Here is a 16,710-nt window from a genome sequence, read left to right as displayed (position 1 = left end):
ATTTTATTTTATTTTATTATTATTTTTGTTTTATTTTTAATGTTTTTATTTATTTTTGAGACAGAGAGAGACAGAGCATGAGCAGAGGAAGGGCAGAGAGAGGGGGAGACACAGAATCTGAAGCAGGCTCCAGGCTCTGAGCCATCAGCCCAGAGCCCGACGCGGGGCTCGAGCTCACAGAGTATGAGATCATGACCTGAGCTGAAGTCGGACGCTTAACCGACTGAGCCACCCAGGCGTCCCAGTTTTTTTTTTTTAATGTTTATTTATTTATTTTGAGAGAGGGAGAAAGCACGAGCCAGGGAGGGGCAGAGAGAGAGGAAGAGAGAGAATCCAAAGCAGGCTCCGTGCTGTCAGTGCAGAGCCTGACACAGGGATTGAACTCACAAACTGGGAGATCATGACCTGAGCCGAAACCAAGGGTCAGACGCTTAACCGACTGAGCCACCCAGGCGCCCCATTATGCTTAGATTTTTGAGGAGCTGCCGAACTGTTTTCCTTGGCAGCTACATCATTTTATGGTCCCACCAGCAGAGTACATGGTTCCAGTCCCTCCACATCCTTGCTAACATTTGGTACTGTCCTGTTGATCACAGGTATCCTAGTGGGTGTGAAGTGGTATCTCATTGTGGTTGTGTTTTTCCCTAAAGACTAATGATGTGGACCATCCTTTCCTGTGCTTGTTAGATGTCTGCATATCTTCTTTGGAGAAATGTCCATTCAAGTCCTTTGCCCATGTACTAATGGAGCTGTTTGTCTTTTCGTTGTTGAGTTGTAAGAGTTCTTTACATATTCTGAATTTTAATCCCACATCAGACATTTGATTTGCAGATACTTTCTCCCATTCTTGGGTTGTCTTTTCACTCTTTTGATGGTGTCCTTTGATGCAGAGAAGTTTTGCCTCCCTCTTATAAGGATCCCTGTGATTATACCTAATAATCCAGGATAATCTGCCCATCTCAAGATCCTGAATGTAATCATATCTCCAAAGTGTATCCCTTTTGCCACATCAGGTAAATTTTTTTAAAATATCTTTTTTTTAAACACTTAATTCATTTTTTTGAGAGAGAGCACAGACAGGGAAGGGGCAGAGACAGAGGGAGACACAGAATCCGACGCGGGCTCCAGGCTCTGAGCTGTCAGCACAGAGCCCGACGCGGGGCTCGAACCCATGAACTGCGAGATCATGACCTGAGCCGGAGACAATCGCTCAACCGACTGAGCCACCCAGGCGCCCCACCACATGCGGTAATTTATTTGCAGGTTTTGATGATAGGATGCGAACATCTTTGGGGGAGCCATTATTCTGTTACGATTCTTTTCAAAAAGAAAAAATGTCTACAACGTCAGAATTGTGAACGTACTCATGCAAAAAGGTGAAAGCAGGTAACGTTGAAAGAAAGCAGCCTGCCTGGTGTGTGTAGGACCTGATTCCACTGTAGGTCCTGATTCCACTTACAGGGCTTCTGCCCTGATACCCACCGTGGCCGGGGCACCCCATGCTGGGTGGGTTACTTAGTTTCTCTGTTTGCTCTCAAAATGGGACTAACTGTCCTTCCTCTTTTCCTCCTGTGAGTCTTAAGGGTAAGAGATAAATAGACTCAGTTTGTCTTCTGCATGAATCAGAAGTCCCAAATATAAAAGCCATTTTAGGGATTATCAAGAAAACAGGAACACAGTGAATACACAAATACCTACCAGCAAGTATGGCTTCTGTTCAGGTATGAAAGAAAAATCACAGACCTCTGACCTTATGTCTGAAAAGCTTTGAACCCAATGGGGGAGCCGTGCTTCACGAACACCAGTATTTCTGTGCCCCTCCTCACCGTTTCCCTCCTAGCAAATGCTTTGCCCCATACCTATCACAGCACCCTGTATTTACGGGAGCTCCTAATTGCGCTTGGCTGGAGAGGTGGGAAGACGGTGAAGGTTCCCTGGCAAGAACGTAGGACCGAATGTTGGATTAGCATCAGGGGAGGGCCCGACAAGTTATTCCCTGACCCATGACATCGCAGACTTGGAAAGACAGCTGTTTTCCTGTGTTCCAAAAGCCTTGGGGACAAATGTGTGCATGGTGGATATAGTAATTTCACTTACACGAACGTAGCCGAAAGAAATCATCAGAAATGCAGGCAAGGGTGTATGCCAAAGATGATCGGCCGCATTATTTGTATTTGTTAAAAACTGGAAACATCCTGGGGTGCCCGGGTGGCTCAGTCAGTTAAGCATCGGGCTCTTGATCTCGTCTCCGGTCATGATCTCAAGGTTTGTGAGATCAAGCCCTGCATCAGGCTCTGTACTGACACAGTGCAGAGCCTGCTGGGAATTCTCTCTCTCCCTCTCTCTCTGCTCCTCCCTCATGCACGCACACTCTCTCTCCTTTCAAAATAAATAAACTTATATGTGTATACATATATACACATTTATATATATATAATATATAATATTTATATACATATATTATATATTATATGTACACATATTTTATTTTATACATATTTATTATATATATATATATATACACACACACACACACATATATATATATAAAACAACCTAGAAGCAACCTAAATGTCCAACAACTGGAAATGGTTGAGTGAATTGTGGCATGAAACGCCATGTTCTGTTATGCAACCGTTCAATGTGTCACTGGATCTTTTTTAACTTTGGGAAAAGCGTATAATAAAGTGTAATCAAAAAAAGCAAGACTGTGATTTCAGTATAAAGGACGCTCTCAACCTCATGAAATCCTGATGGGAAGAACAAGAGCAGTAAGGGAATACAGCCTTTTCTGCGTGGTGGGCTTCTGGACGATGGCGGCCCACAGTACCCTTGGAGGCTGGATTCTCTTGCTCGCCATCTTGCTTGTTGCTACAGATGATGGTAACATGCAGGTTGTTGTTTGATATCAGCCTTGCTTCGGGGATGGATCATACAGCCAGAGTATTAAAAAAAATTTTAGGAGAAAACCATAGCCAACAAATACTGCTTTGAACTACTGCAGGTCCTGTTTTTGACATTTCACTTGCAAGCAGTGAGAATGGAAATGAAGAGGGGCGCCTGGGTGGCTCAGTCGGTTGAGCGGCCGACTTCGGCTCAGGTCATGATCTCGCGGTCCGTGAGTTGAAGCCCTGTGTCGGACTCTGTGCTGACAGCTCAGAGCCTGGAGCCTGTTTCGGATTCTGTGTCTCCCTCTCTCTCTGACCCTCCCCCATTCATGCTCTGTCTCTCTCTGTCTCAAAAAATAAATGTTAAAAAAATTTAAAAAAAAGGGAGATAACAAAACGATGCAGATTCTCTACCTACTTTGCTAAAAACTGAGCTATTTCTGATAAGTTAAACACATCACTATTTAATTTTTTTAATGTTTATTTATTTAGAGACAGAGTGGGGGGGGGGCAGAGAGAGAGAGAAAGACACAGAATCGGAAGAGGTTCCAGGCCCTGAGCTGTCCGCACAGAGCCCGACGCGGGGTTGGAATTCACCAGCTGTGAGATCATGACCTGAGCCGAAGTCGGACGCTTAACCGACTGAGCCACCCAGGTGCCCCGTAAACACATCATTACTGATCGGACTTGTGCTAACGCTGTGTGCAGCAGAAACTCCCGGTCCGTCACATAGTGTGATGGGCTGGATTGCGTCCCGCACCTCCAGGTTCATATGTCGATGTCCTAATCCCCCCATCCCTGAGAGGGTGATTGTCTTTGGAGAAAGGGCTTTGAAGAAGAGATTTGGGGATATGGGTGGGATTGGTGTCCTTATAAGAAGAGATTAGGGGGCAGCTACGTGGCTCCATCAGTTAAGCGTCTATTCTTGATTTCGGCTCAGGTCACGATCTCATGGTCATGAGATCGAGGTGCGTCTCAGACTCTGAGCTGGGCATGGGGCCCTATTGGGACTTTCTCTCTCTCTCTGTCTCTGCCCCTCCCTTTCTCTCCCTCAAAAAATAAATAAATATAAAATAAAATAAAATAACAAGAGATTAGGACACAGACACTGCTATGGATTGAATGTGTGTGTTCCCGAAAAGTCTTACATCCTAACCCCCAAGGTGTTGCTGTTCGGAGGTGGGGACTTATGGGATGTGATTACATCAAGCGCCCTCATGAATGGGATTGGTGCCCTTATTTTTTTTGTTTTTTCAAATTTTTATTTAAGTTCTACTTAGTTAACATATAGGGCAATATTGGTTTCAGGGGTAGTGGTTTGGTTTCAGTAATTCATCACTTGCCTACAACACCCCGTGCTCATCTTCACAAGTGCCCTTCTAATGACTCTCATCCATCTAGCCCATCCCCCCCCACCCACCTCCTTCCATCAGCCCTCAGTTTGTCCTCTTTAAGAGTCTCTCTCGGGGCGCCTGGGTGGCGCAGTCGGTTAAGCGTCCGACTTCCGCCAGGTCACGATCTCGCGCTCCGTGAGTTCGAGCCCCGCGTCGGGCTCTGGGCTGATGGCTCAGAGCCTGGAGCCTGTTTCCGATTCTGTGTCTCCCTCTCTCTCTGCCCCTCCCCCGTTCATGCTCTGTCTCTCTCTGTCCCAAAAATAATAAACGTTAAAAAAAAAAAAATTAAAAAAAAAAAAAAAGAGTCTCTCTCTCTTTTTATACAACTTTGACCTTTGTATTGTAAAAAGAATGTAGTCGGTAACAACAAATAGAAAATGGAGAAAACCATAACCTCATTATACTAACAGGATTGTCATTCAGTCTTTTTTTTTTTTTTTTTTTTTTAATTTACATCCAAGTGAGTCAGCATATCGTGCAATAATGATTTCAGGAGTGGAATCCAGGGATTCATCCCCTGCTTACAACACCCAGTGCTCACCCCCACGAGGATCCTCCTAAATTTGGGATTGGTGCCATTATAGGAGACCTGCGGCACTCCCTCGCCCCTGCCACCATGTGAGGACACAGGGAACCAGGAGGTGGGTCCTCACCAATCACTGAGTCTGTTAGTGTCTTGATCTGCGACTTCAGCCTCCAGAACCGTGAGCAATAACTGCTCGTATTTACAAGCCACCTGCTTTGTGATATTCTGTTATGGCGCCCAGACCGACTAACACAGACACATCGAGAGGGAAGACCAGCCAAGGACACAATGGGAGGCAGCCCTCCGCGAGTCAAGCGGGGAGAAACCGGCACTGCCTGCTCCTTGATCTTGGGCTTCCAGCCCCCAGAACTGTGAGAAAAGAAATACATTTGGGTTGGGTAAGCCGCCCCAGCTGTGCTATGTTGTTACGGAGGCACTGGGACTGCGCACACACATCCATTAAAAATGTGTTTATGTTCATCTTTTGAGGATCCCAGACACCTCAAGACAGAAACAGTTATGGAGTAGTTGGGGGTAGGAAGAAGGGTACGTGCCAGGGTGGGCAGATGGGTGACCAGTATGACCCCGGTATGACCAGGGTGACCAGCCCAAGGCTCTGTGCTTAGAGACAGTAAAGCAAGAAGATATGGACTGGCTGGGTTTTTTAAAAAAATATTTATTTTTGAGAGAGAGCGCACACGTGGGGAAGGGGCAGAGAGAGAGAGAGAGAGAGACACGGAGAATCTGAAGCAGGCTCTGCGCTGACGACAGGGAGCCCGATGTGGGGCTCGAACCCACAAACTGCGAGATCACGACCTGAGCCGAAGTCAGAGGCTCGACACACTGAGCCACCCAGGCGCCCCTGTTTTTCAAACTGGACTGAAACTGCCCTCCTCGGATTTCCTCTTGCAGGGCTCCGCATCCGCAGTCCTTTTCTCTCGCTGGGAGCGGGTGTCACTTACCTCACGCACTTGCCCACCCAGGACATCTGACCCAGCTTGTATAACTGGAGCCAAAGGCCTTCCTGGCACAGAAAGGGGCCCAAAAGGTAAGGAGTACTTCAAAGGCTACGGTGATCGATCCACTTAAATTCTGCCTTGGGGACGAGTTGGGGTTCATACCCAACAGGAGGCTGAGGAAGGGGTCTGCCTTCTCAGTGCCGTGGGGCCTGCCTCTGCCTGGGCCTCTCTGACCCGACCAGGTCATTCGGGTGGGGACGCCCCGCTGCCTTCTGCCCTCTCAACACCTCGCGGGCTGCTCGGCTCGCTCAGAGGACTAGGACCTGAGCGAGGGAGGCCTTTTGCGTCCTGTCATTTGGCCCTGTCCTGTTTCTCGTCCACTTTAGTGACCCAGCATGCCCAGAGCCAGAACTGGCCTGTGGATTCCTGACAGCTTGGAATGTCTCCCTCCCTCCCTCCCTCCCTCCCTCCCTCCTTCCCTTCCTTCCTTCCTTCCTTCCTTCCTTCCTTCCTTCCACTTCCTTCCTTCCTTCCTTCCTTCCTTCCTTCCTTCCTTCCTCCTTCCTTCCTTCCTTCTTCCCTCTCTCTTCCTTCCTTCCTTTCTTTTAAGTTTATTTATTTATTTTGAGAGAGAGAGAGGGAGATATAGAATCCCAAGCGGCTCCACACTTGTCAGCACAGAGCCGGACCCGGGGCTCGAGCTCACAAACTCTGAGATCCTGACCTGAGCCAAGATTGGGATGGGATTCTGAGTGTGGGAATTCTGAGGTCTAAATGGAATCCACATTGTGGTTTCCACCTTCCCCTCTGCCAGCCGGCTCTAACGTCACTTGGTAAATTAGAACTTCTGACCACCTTGGTCCAACCCCTGCGTTTTCCCAGCTGCAGGCCTGGAATGTCCGTGGCTTTGGCATGGCTTCTGTCTGAGAAATGTCATTGATAACTTAATAGAGCAACCTAAAAATAGCACAGTGACCACTTTCCGTGAACACCAAGGAATTGCAAACCTACCCCCCTGGGTCTACTTGTCCTGGGATTGAGGCACTGCCCCCCCACCCCCGGCCTTGTGGGCTGGCTCTGGGCCATGCTGACCTTTTCACACACAGCAGGACACCCTCCTGTCAGTATTTCCAGGGGATGTCTCTGGTCACAGAGCAGTTTTTTCTTTTTTTAAATTTTTTTTCAACGTTTTTTATTTATTTTTGGGACAGAGAGAGACAGAGCATGAACAGGGGAGGGGCATAGAGAGAGGGAGACACAGAATCGGAAACAGGCTCCAGGCTCCGAGCCATCAGCCCAGAGCCCGACGCGGGGCTCGAACTCACGGACCGCGAGATCGTGACCTGGCTGAAGTCGGACGCTTAACTGACTGCGCCACCCAGGCGCCCCACAGAGCAGTTTTTTCAAAGGTGATGAAATGACTTGTCACTTGTAATTGTCCCCCTCCCTTCCTTTGCTGGTTGACTCTGCACAGGGCAGCCAGATTGGACTGTGCTGGAAGGCCAGGACCTAGCTGCCTGTGAGCTATTAATTCAACCTTAAATTTTAAAAATTTCTTTTTTTTTTTTAAATTGTGAAATGTGTTTTTTTGTAGTATATGACATGATCTCTGTTGATAGGTAGTACAGTAGGTTAAAAAAAATTTTTTTTTCGGTTCTGCTAGCAGACTGCCTGAATCCAAATCCGAACCCGGCAGGTTGGAAGCTGTGTGAGCTTAGGCCTGTTACTTAACTACTCTGGTCATAAGTTTTCTTGTTTGTAGAGTGGGGCTGGTAATATTGTACCTACTTTCTTTCTTTCTTTTTTTTTTTTTTTAACTGTTCTCTGTAGTTTTGACTCTGCTTCTGGTTTGTTGTTGTTCATTTGTTTTGTTTTTAGATTCCACAGATGAGTGAAATCAAATGGTATTTGGCTTTCTTTAAAAAAAAAATTTTTTTTTTTAATCTTTATTTGTTTTTGAGAGAGAGGCAGAGTGTGAGCAGGGGAGGATCAGAGAGAAAGGGAGACACAGGGGCGCCTGGGTGGCGCAGTCGGTTGGGCGTCCGACTTCAGCCAGGTCACGATCTCGCGGTCCGGGAGTTCGAGCCCCGCGTCAGGCTCTGGGCTGATGGCTCAGAGCCTGGAGCCTGTTTCCGATTCTGTGTCTCCCTCTCTCTCTGCCCCTCCCCCGTTCATGCTCTGTCTCTCTCTGTCCCAAAAAATAAATAAACGTTGAAAAAAAAAAATTAAAAAAAGGGAGACACAGAATCCAAAGCAGGCTCCAGGCTCTGAGCTGTCAGCACAGAGCCCAACGCAGGGCTCGAACTCCCAGACCGCGAAATCATGACCTGAGCTGAAGTCGGACGCTCAACCGACTAAGGCAGCCAGGCGCCCCAGTATTTGACTTTATTTTATTTTATTTTTTTAGAGAGAAAAATTATTATTTTTTTAAATATGTATTTTTTAATTTAATTTTTTATTTTTTTAAATTTACATCCAAATTAGTTAGCATATAGTGCAACAATGATTTCAGAAGTAGATTCCTTAGTGCCCCTTAACCATTTAGCCCATCCCCCCTCCCACAATCCCTCCTGTAACCCTCAGTTTGTTCTTCATATTCATGAGTCTCTTCTGTTTTGTCCCCCTCCCTGTTTTGATATTATTTTTGTTTCCCTTCCCTTATGCTCATCTGTTTTCTCTCTTAAAGTCCTCATATGAGTGAAGTCATATGATTTTTGTCTTTCTCTGACTGGCTAATTTCACTTAGCATAATATCCTCCAGTTCCATCCACGCTGCAAATGGCAAGATTTCATTCTTTTTGATTGCTGAGTAATACTCCATTGTATATATATACCACATCTTCTTTATCCATTCATCTGTTGATGGACATTAGAGCTGTTTCCATACTTTGGCTATTGTTGATAGTGCTGCTATAAACATTGGGGTGCATGTGTCCCTTCGAAACAGCACACCTGTATCCCATGGATAAATGCCTAGTAGTGCAATTGCTGGTCATAGGGTAGTTCTATTTTTAGTTTTTTGAGGAACCTCCATACTCTTTTCCAGAGTGGCTGCACCAGCTTGCATTCCCACCAGCAGTGCAAAAGAGCTCCTCTTCTCCGCATCCTCGCCAACATCTGTTGTTGCCTGAGTTGTGAATGTGAGCCATTCTGACAGGTGGAAGGTGGTATTTCATTGTGGTTTCGATTTGTATTTCCCTGATGATGAGTGATGTGGATGGAGCATTTCTTCATGTGTCGGTTGGCCATCTGGATGTCTTCTTTGGAGAAGTGTCTATTCATGTCTTTTGCCCATTTCTTCACTGGATTATTTGTTTTTTGGGTGTTGAGTTTGATAAGTTCTTTATAGCTTTTGGATACTAACCCTTTATCTGATATGTCATTTGCAAATATCTTCTCCCATTCTGTCAGTTGCCTTTTTAGTTTTGCTGATTGTTTCCTTCGCTGTGCAGAAGCTTTTTGTTTTGATGAGGTCCCAATAGTTCATTTTTGCTTTTGTTTCCCTTGCCTCCGGAGACTTGTTGAGTCAGAAGTTGCTGAGGCCAAGATCAAAGAGGTTCTTGCCTGCTTTCTCCTCAAGGATTTTGATGGCTTCCTGTCTTACATTTAGGTCTTTCATGCCTTTTGAGTTTATTTTTGTGTGTGGTGTAAGAAAGTGGTCCAGGTTCATTCTTCTGCCTGTCGCTGTCCAGTTTTCCCAGCACCACTTGCTGTAGAGACTGTCTTTATTCCATTGGATATTCTTTCCTGCTTTGTCAAAGATTAGTTGGCCATACGTTTGTGGGTCCATTTCTGGGTTCTCTATTCTGTTCCACTGATCTGAGTGTCTGTTCTTGTGCCAGTACCATACTGTCTTGATGATTACAGCTTTGTAATACAGCTTGAAGTCCAGGATTGTGATGCCTCCTACTTTGGTTTTCTTTTTCAGGATTGCTCTGGCTATTCAGGCTCTTTTCTGGTTCCATACAAATTTTAGGATTATTTGTTCTAGCTCTGTGAAGAATAGAATGTGAAGAATGCTTGTGTTACGTTGATAGGGATTGCATTGAATATGTAGATTGCTTTGGGTAGTATCGACATTTTAACAATATTTGTTCTTCCTATCCAGGAGCATGGAATACTCTTCCATTTTTTTGTGTGTCTTCTTCAATTTCTTTCATCAGCTTTCTATAGTTTTCAGTGTATAGATTTTTCACCTCTTTGGTTAGATTTATTCCTAGGTATTTTATGGTTTTTTGTGCAACTGTAAATGGGATCGATTCCTTGATTTCTCTTTCTGTCGCTTCATTGTTGGTGTATAGGAATGCAACTGATATTTGTGCGTTGATTTTATATCCTCCAACTTTGCTGAATTCATGAATCAATTCTAGCAGTTTTTTGGTGGAATTTTTCGGGTTTTCCATATAGAATATCATGTCATCTGCAAAGAGTGAAAGTTTGACCTCCTCCCGACCGATTTGGATGCCTTTTATTTCTTTGTGTTGTCTGAATGCAGAGGCTAAGGCTTCCAATACTATGTTGAATAACAGTGGCGAGACTGGACATCCCTGTCTTATTCCTGACCTTAAGGGGAAAGCTCTCAGTTTTTCCCCATTGAGGATGATATTAGCATTGGGCTGTTTATATATGGCTTTTATGATCTCAAGGTATGCTCCTTCTATCCCTACTTTCTTGAGGGTTTTTATCAAGAAAGGATGCTGTATTTTGTCAAATGTTTTCTCTGCATCTATTGAGAGGATCATATGGTTCTTATCCTTTCTTTTATTGATGTGATGAATCACGTTAATTGTTTTGCGGATTTTGAACCAACCATGCATCCCAGGTATAAATCCCGCTTGGTCATGGTGAATAATTTTTTTAATGTATTGTTGGATCCGGTTGGCTAATACCTTGTTGAGGATTTTTGCATCCATGTTCATCAGGGAAATTGGTTTATAGTTCTCCTTTTTAGTGGGGTCTCTGTCTGGTTTTGGAATCAAGGTAATGCTGGCTTCATAGAAAGAGTTTGGAAGTTTTCCTTCCATTTCTATATTTTGGAACAGCTTCAAGAGAATAGGTGTTAAGTCTTCCTTAAATGTTTGGTAGAATTCCCCTGGAAAGCTATCTGGTCCTGGACTCTTGTTTTTTGGCAGATTTTTGATTACTAATTCGATTTCCTTACTGGTTATGGGTCTGTTCAAATTTTTATTTCTTCCTGTTTGAGTTTTGGTAGCGTATATGTTTCTAGGAATTTGTCCATTTCTTCCAGATTGCCCATTTTATTGGCATATAACTGCTCACAATATTCTCTTCTTATTGTTTTTATTTCTGCTGTGTTGGTTGTGATCTCTCCTCTTTCATTCTTGATTTTATTTATTTGGGTCCTTTCCTTTTTCTTTTTGATCAGACTGGTTAGTGGTTTATCAATTTTGTTAATTCTTTCAAAGGACCAGCTTCTGGTTTCATTGATGTGTTCTACTGGTTTTTCTTTGGTTTCGATAGCATTAATTTCTGCTCTATATTATTTCCTGTCTTCTGCTGGTTTTAAGTCTTATTTGCTATTCTTTTTCCAGCTCCTCAAAGCATAAGGGTAGGTTGTGTCTCTGAGATCTTTCTTCCTTCTCTAGGAAGGCCTGGATTGCTATATACTTTCCTCTTATGACCGCTTTTGCTGCGTCCCAGAGGTGGCTTTCTTTATCTGACATATGTCACTTAGCATGACACCCTCCAGGCTCATCCTTGTTGTCACACATGGCAAGATTCTTTTCTGTGGCTGAGTAATATTCCATTGCGGTGATATACCACATCTTCCTTATCCATTTATCTATTGGTGGACACTTGGGTGGCTGCCAGATCTTGCCTGTTGGAAATTTGTAAATGATGCTGCAACAATTACATTCCCACCGACAGTGCCCTAGCATCCCCTTTTCTCCACATCCTTACCGGTACTTTTATTTCTTGTCTTTTAAAAAAATATATTTTATTTTTGAGAGAGAGAGAGTGCACGCGCGAGCAAGGGAATGGGAGGGGCAGAGAGAGAGGAAGACAGAGGATCCGAAGTGGGCTCTGTGATGACAGAGGAGGACCTGAGGTGGGGCTCTAACTCACAAACCATGGGATGGTGACTGGAGCCAAAGCCAGACGCTTAACTGACTAAGCCGCCCAGGTGCCCCTATTTCTTGTCTTTTTGATATTAGCCATTCTGACAGGTGTGACGTGATATCTCAGTGTGGATTTGATTTGCATTTTCCTGATGATGAGGGACGTTGAGCATCTTTTCGTGCATCTGCTGGCCGTCTGGATGTCTTCTTTGGAAAAATGTCTGTTCAGATCCACTCCCCCCCGCTTTGTTTATGTTTATTTATTATGAGAGACAGAGATTGCAAGAAGGGGAGGGTCAGAGAGAGAGGGAGAATCTTAAGCAGGCTCTGCGCAGTCAGCACAGAGCCGACATGGAGCTCGAACCCATGAAACTGTGAGATCATGAGCTGAGCCGAAATCAAGAGTCAGGACGATCAACCGACTGAGCCACCCAGGCGCCCCTCCACTGCCCATTTTGTCATTGGTTGTTTTGTTTTGTTTTGTTTTGGTGTTGAGTTGTGTAAGTTCTTTATATGTTTTGGATGTTAACTCCTTATCGGATATGTCGTTTGCAAATACCTTCGCCCATTCACCAGGTTGCCTTTTTGTTTTGTTGATGATGTCCTTTGCTGTGCAAAAGCTTTTTGTTTCAGTGTAGTCCCAGAACTTTATTTTTTGCTTTTGTTTCCCTTGCCTGAGGAGACAGACCCATAAATATCTTGGTAAGGCCAATGTCGAAGAGATTACTGCCTACCTATTGCACCTACTTTAAAGATTGTTATGAGGGTTATATGAGTTTTAAACAATGAAAAGACCTACATTAGTGCTGGGTGTATAGGAAACACTCAATAAATAATAATAATCAAGTTCTTTTTTTATTGTGACGAACTATACATAACACGATTTACCATTTTTTTTTTTTAAGAATTTTTTTTAACGTTTATTTATTTTTGAGACAGAGCATGAATGGGGGAGGGTCAGAGAGAGAGGGAGACACAGAATCCGAAACAGGCTCGAGGCTCTGAGCAGTCAGCACAGAGCCCGACGCAGGGCTCGAACTCACGGATCGCGAGATTGTGACCTGAGCTGAAGTCGGACGCTTAACCGACTGAGCCACCCAGGCGCCCCTACGATTTACCATTTTAAACATTTTTAAGTGTACGTTTCAATGACATTAAGTATAGTCACATTGTTACACAGCCATCAGCACCACCATCACAGAAGTTTTGATCCTTCCCAAATGGAAACTCTGTCTCCATTAAATACTAGCTCCCCACCCTCTTCTTCTCCCAGCCTCTGGTAACTACCATCCTATGAGTTTGACTACTCTTGTTTCTTCCTGTAAGTGGAATCATACAATGTTTGTCCTTTTGTGACTGGCTTTTCTCACTTAACATAATGTCTTCAAAGTTCAGTCGTGTTGTAGCAAGTGTCAGAGTTTTCCTTCCTTTTTAAGGCCAAGTAATATTCCCTTATACACACACACACACACACACACACACACACGCACACACATGCACCACACTTTGTTTATGCATTCATCTATCAATGGACCCTTGGGTTGTGTCCACCTTTTGGCTATTGTGAATGCTGCTGCTGTGAACACACGTGTACAAATGTCTGTTTGAGTTCCTGCTTTCACTTTTGGGTGTATACCCAGAAATGGAACCGCTGAATCATGTAGTAGTTCTATGTGCAATTTTTCTGAGGAACCGCCATACTGTTTTTCATACTGGCTGCAACATCATTCTCATGGTTTTATATACTACAGGCTGACAAATTCTGGCTTCATGTCTACAGCTTTACGTCTTTTCCGAGCTGTAGAGACACAATTGCCTACGTGATCTTGTCAGTGAGATGTCTCACAGGCATCTTGAGATTAAACAAGCCCCAGACCAAACTTTTACCCCACCCCGTTTTGGTAGATGGCAGTAATGAAGCATGTAGTTACTCAAGCTGGAAACCTTCAAGCAGGGCCGGCTTCATAATTTGCCAGACCCAGTGCAAAATGAAGGCATGGAGCCCCAGCTTCCCCTGGGTCTGTCGCCCCATCCCCTGCTGCCTGGAAGGGCTGGCACCCTCTAGGCTGGGATGTGCTCAGTACCCGGATCCAGGGTGGCCGAGAGCCCTCCACCGAGGTCACTGCCAGCCCAACGTGGGGACGGGCATTGCACCAGTCATGCACCTGTGTCGCTGGCCCTGCCTTCGATGGATCCTTGATTCCTGTTTCCCTCACCTTCCACATTCACTTTGTCACCGGGACCCACAAGTCCCACCTCTAAAATAAGGCTCAGTTCGCTGCTTCTCTATCTCTACTGTCATGACCCATGTCCAACCTGCCACCTCCTCTCTCTACTGTCAAACCCCCCAGGTGGTCTCCTTTACTCACATTTGCTCCGTCCACCACATTCCACTTAAGAGCCAGAGTGGTTATTTCCACAAACAAATAAGTCCACGTGAACTGCCCGGTTTCAGAACACCCGTGGGCTCCTTGCCACAGTTAGAACAAGATGGCAGCTCCTTGCCTTGGCGTGCAAGGGTGCGTGCTGACAGCCTCCCCCTGCTTCCCGAACTTCTTCACAGCCCTGCCCCCTCTTCTGTTGTTTCTCCAGGCACCATGTCCTGCTTTCTACATGAGGAAGGTGCCAAGCCTTTGATGGCCTCAGGGCAGGGCTTCTCAGCCTCGGCACTATTGACATTTTGGGTAGTTCTTTGCCTAAGGGTTTGTCCTGTGCACACTGTAGGATGTTAATTTGCATCCCTGGCTTCTAACCATCAGATGCCAGGAGGACTGCTCCCTGCCACCACGTTGTGACTACCAAAAAGTCTAGACGTGGCCAAACGTTCCCTGGAGGGCAAACGTCATATTCTTGAGAACACTTCCCTTCAGCCTTGGCGCACTGGTTCTTCCTTCTGTCTAGATCATTGCCCCCACACGCCCCCACACGCTACACGACCTTCCTGCTTCTAGAGCTTTCTTGTCCTTCAGATATCAATTTAATGTCACCCTTTTTATACATTAAAAAAAATGTTTCTTTATTTTTGACAGAGAGAGAGGGAGGGAGGGAAGGAGGGGGAGGCGGAGGGGGAGGGGCAGAGAGAGAGGGAGACACAGAATCTGAAACAGGCTCCAGGCTCCGAGCTGTCAGCACAGAGCCCCACTCGGGGCTTGAACTGGTGAACCGTGAGTCCTGAGCTGAAGTCTGACGCTTAACCAGCTGGACCACCCAGGCGCCCCTAATGTCACCTTCTCAAGGAAGAATCCCCTGACCAACCAATATGAAGTGATTTTATCTCTCTCTCTGTCTCTGTCTCTTTCTGGTTTAAGTTGTTGTGTAAGCACTCAACAGTCTCTAATAGCTCTTTGCGGCAGCAAGTCCCGTAGTTTTGTTGAGTGCTGTGTTCCTAACACCTAGTGGGTGCTCAGTACCTATTTGCTGAATGAATGAATGAATTCACTACACTTTGAATCCACTGTCTTACTTGTTAGGCAAGTACTGGTTAGGTCCTTTCCAAGTAGTTCTAGGTCTTCCTCTGCTTTCCTTTTTTGTTAACTTGAAGTAGCATCAACATACAGTGTTCTGTTAGTTTCAGGTGTGTCATTTCAGCACTCTTAACCCCCTTCACCTATTTCGCCCACCCCTCCACCCACCTCCCCTCTGGCAGCCATCAGTTTGTCTTTAGTTTCCTTTGTTTATATATATATTTTTAATGTTTATTTATTTTTGAGACAGAGAGAGACAGAGCATGAACGGGGGAGGGGCAGAGAGAGAGGGAGACACAGAATCTGAAACAGGCTCCAGGCTCTGAGCAGTCAGCACAGAGCCCGACGCGGGGCTCGAACTCACATACCGCGAGATCGTGACCTGAGCCGAAGTCGGACGCTTAACCGACTGAGCCACCCAGGTGCTCCTGTTTATATATTTTTTTTATTAAATTCTGCATGTAAGTGAAATCCTGTGATATTTGTCTTTCTCTGACTTATTTCACTTAGCCTTATACACTCTAGCTCCCTCCATGTTGTTGCAAATGGCAAGATCTCATTTCTTGTTTCTGGCTGAGTAATATTCCATCACAGACATACACCACACCTTTATCCATGCATCTATTCGTGGACACTCGGGCCGCTTCTGTATCTTGCCTGTTGTGATCGATCTGCTTTCCTTTTTACAGCCTCCACTTTCCCTTTCTTATCCCCACGTCTGCTTCCTGTTATCTTTTTCTCTCTCTTCATCGTACGACAGGTGATATTTCCCTCCGTTACTTTGATTCAACATCTTTCACCACAGAAACACAGGCTAGAAAAATAGGACACAGATAAGGTTTTGGTGAAGTTATCCCTAAGGAGCAAGATCTGATGGTAAGGGCTTATTGGACTGTACATGACAGGAGGGTCTCCCGGGACACAGTGGCCCAGGAATTTACTGGAATTGGAAAGGACAGCCCTGGTAGGAACCTTGGTGGCCCTCTTGCTCTCTTTCTTGTCTTTCCTTCTCCTTCATGCTGAGTCTTGGCTTGATTTTTTTTTTTTAATGTTTATTTATTTTTGAGAGAGAGAGTGTGAGCAGGGGAGGGGCAGCAAGAGGGGGGTGGGATAGAGGATCTGAAATGGGCTCTGTGCTGACAGCAGAGAACCCAATGTGGGCTTGAACTCATGAACCATGAGATCATGACCTGAGCCAAAGTCGGTCGCTTAACAGACTGAACCACCCAAGTGCCCCAATTCTTTTTTTTTTTAATTAATTAATTTATTTTGAGAGAGAGCATGAGCGGGGGAGGAGCAGAGAAAGAGGGAGAGAGAGAATCCCAAGCAAGCTCCTATCTGGCAGTGCAGCGCCCACCTAGATGCAGGAACCTAAAGATCATGACCCAACTCAAAATCA

At 45.3% G+C, this 16,710-nt stretch overlaps 1 long non-coding RNA gene across 3 annotated transcripts in view; it reads left to right on the top strand.

Annotated features, from left to right (window-relative positions):
* Positions 1-4,748: 4,748 nt before the first annotated feature.
* Positions 4,749-16,710, top strand: part of LOC121014800 (uncharacterized) — a 37,108-nt gene continuing 25,146 nt past the window's right edge. For 2 of the 3 annotated variants that reach the window (XR_005783430.1, XR_005783429.1), the window contains exon 1: positions 5,583-5,856. This is a non-coding gene — a long non-coding RNA (uncharacterized LOC121014800). Of the gene's footprint in view, positions 4,924-5,582; positions 5,857-16,710 lie in introns of those variants that run through there. The other variant, XR_005783431.1, reaches the window with a different exon arrangement.

The sequence above is a fragment of the Herpailurus yagouaroundi genome, unplaced genomic scaffold, assembly GCF_014898765.1.
Source record: "Herpailurus yagouaroundi ecotype Mexico unplaced genomic scaffold, PumYag 203, whole genome shotgun sequence".
Taxonomy (NCBI): Eukaryota; Metazoa; Chordata; class Mammalia; order Carnivora; family Felidae; genus Herpailurus; species Herpailurus yagouaroundi.
This window is presented reverse-complemented; position numbering and strand designations above follow the sequence as displayed.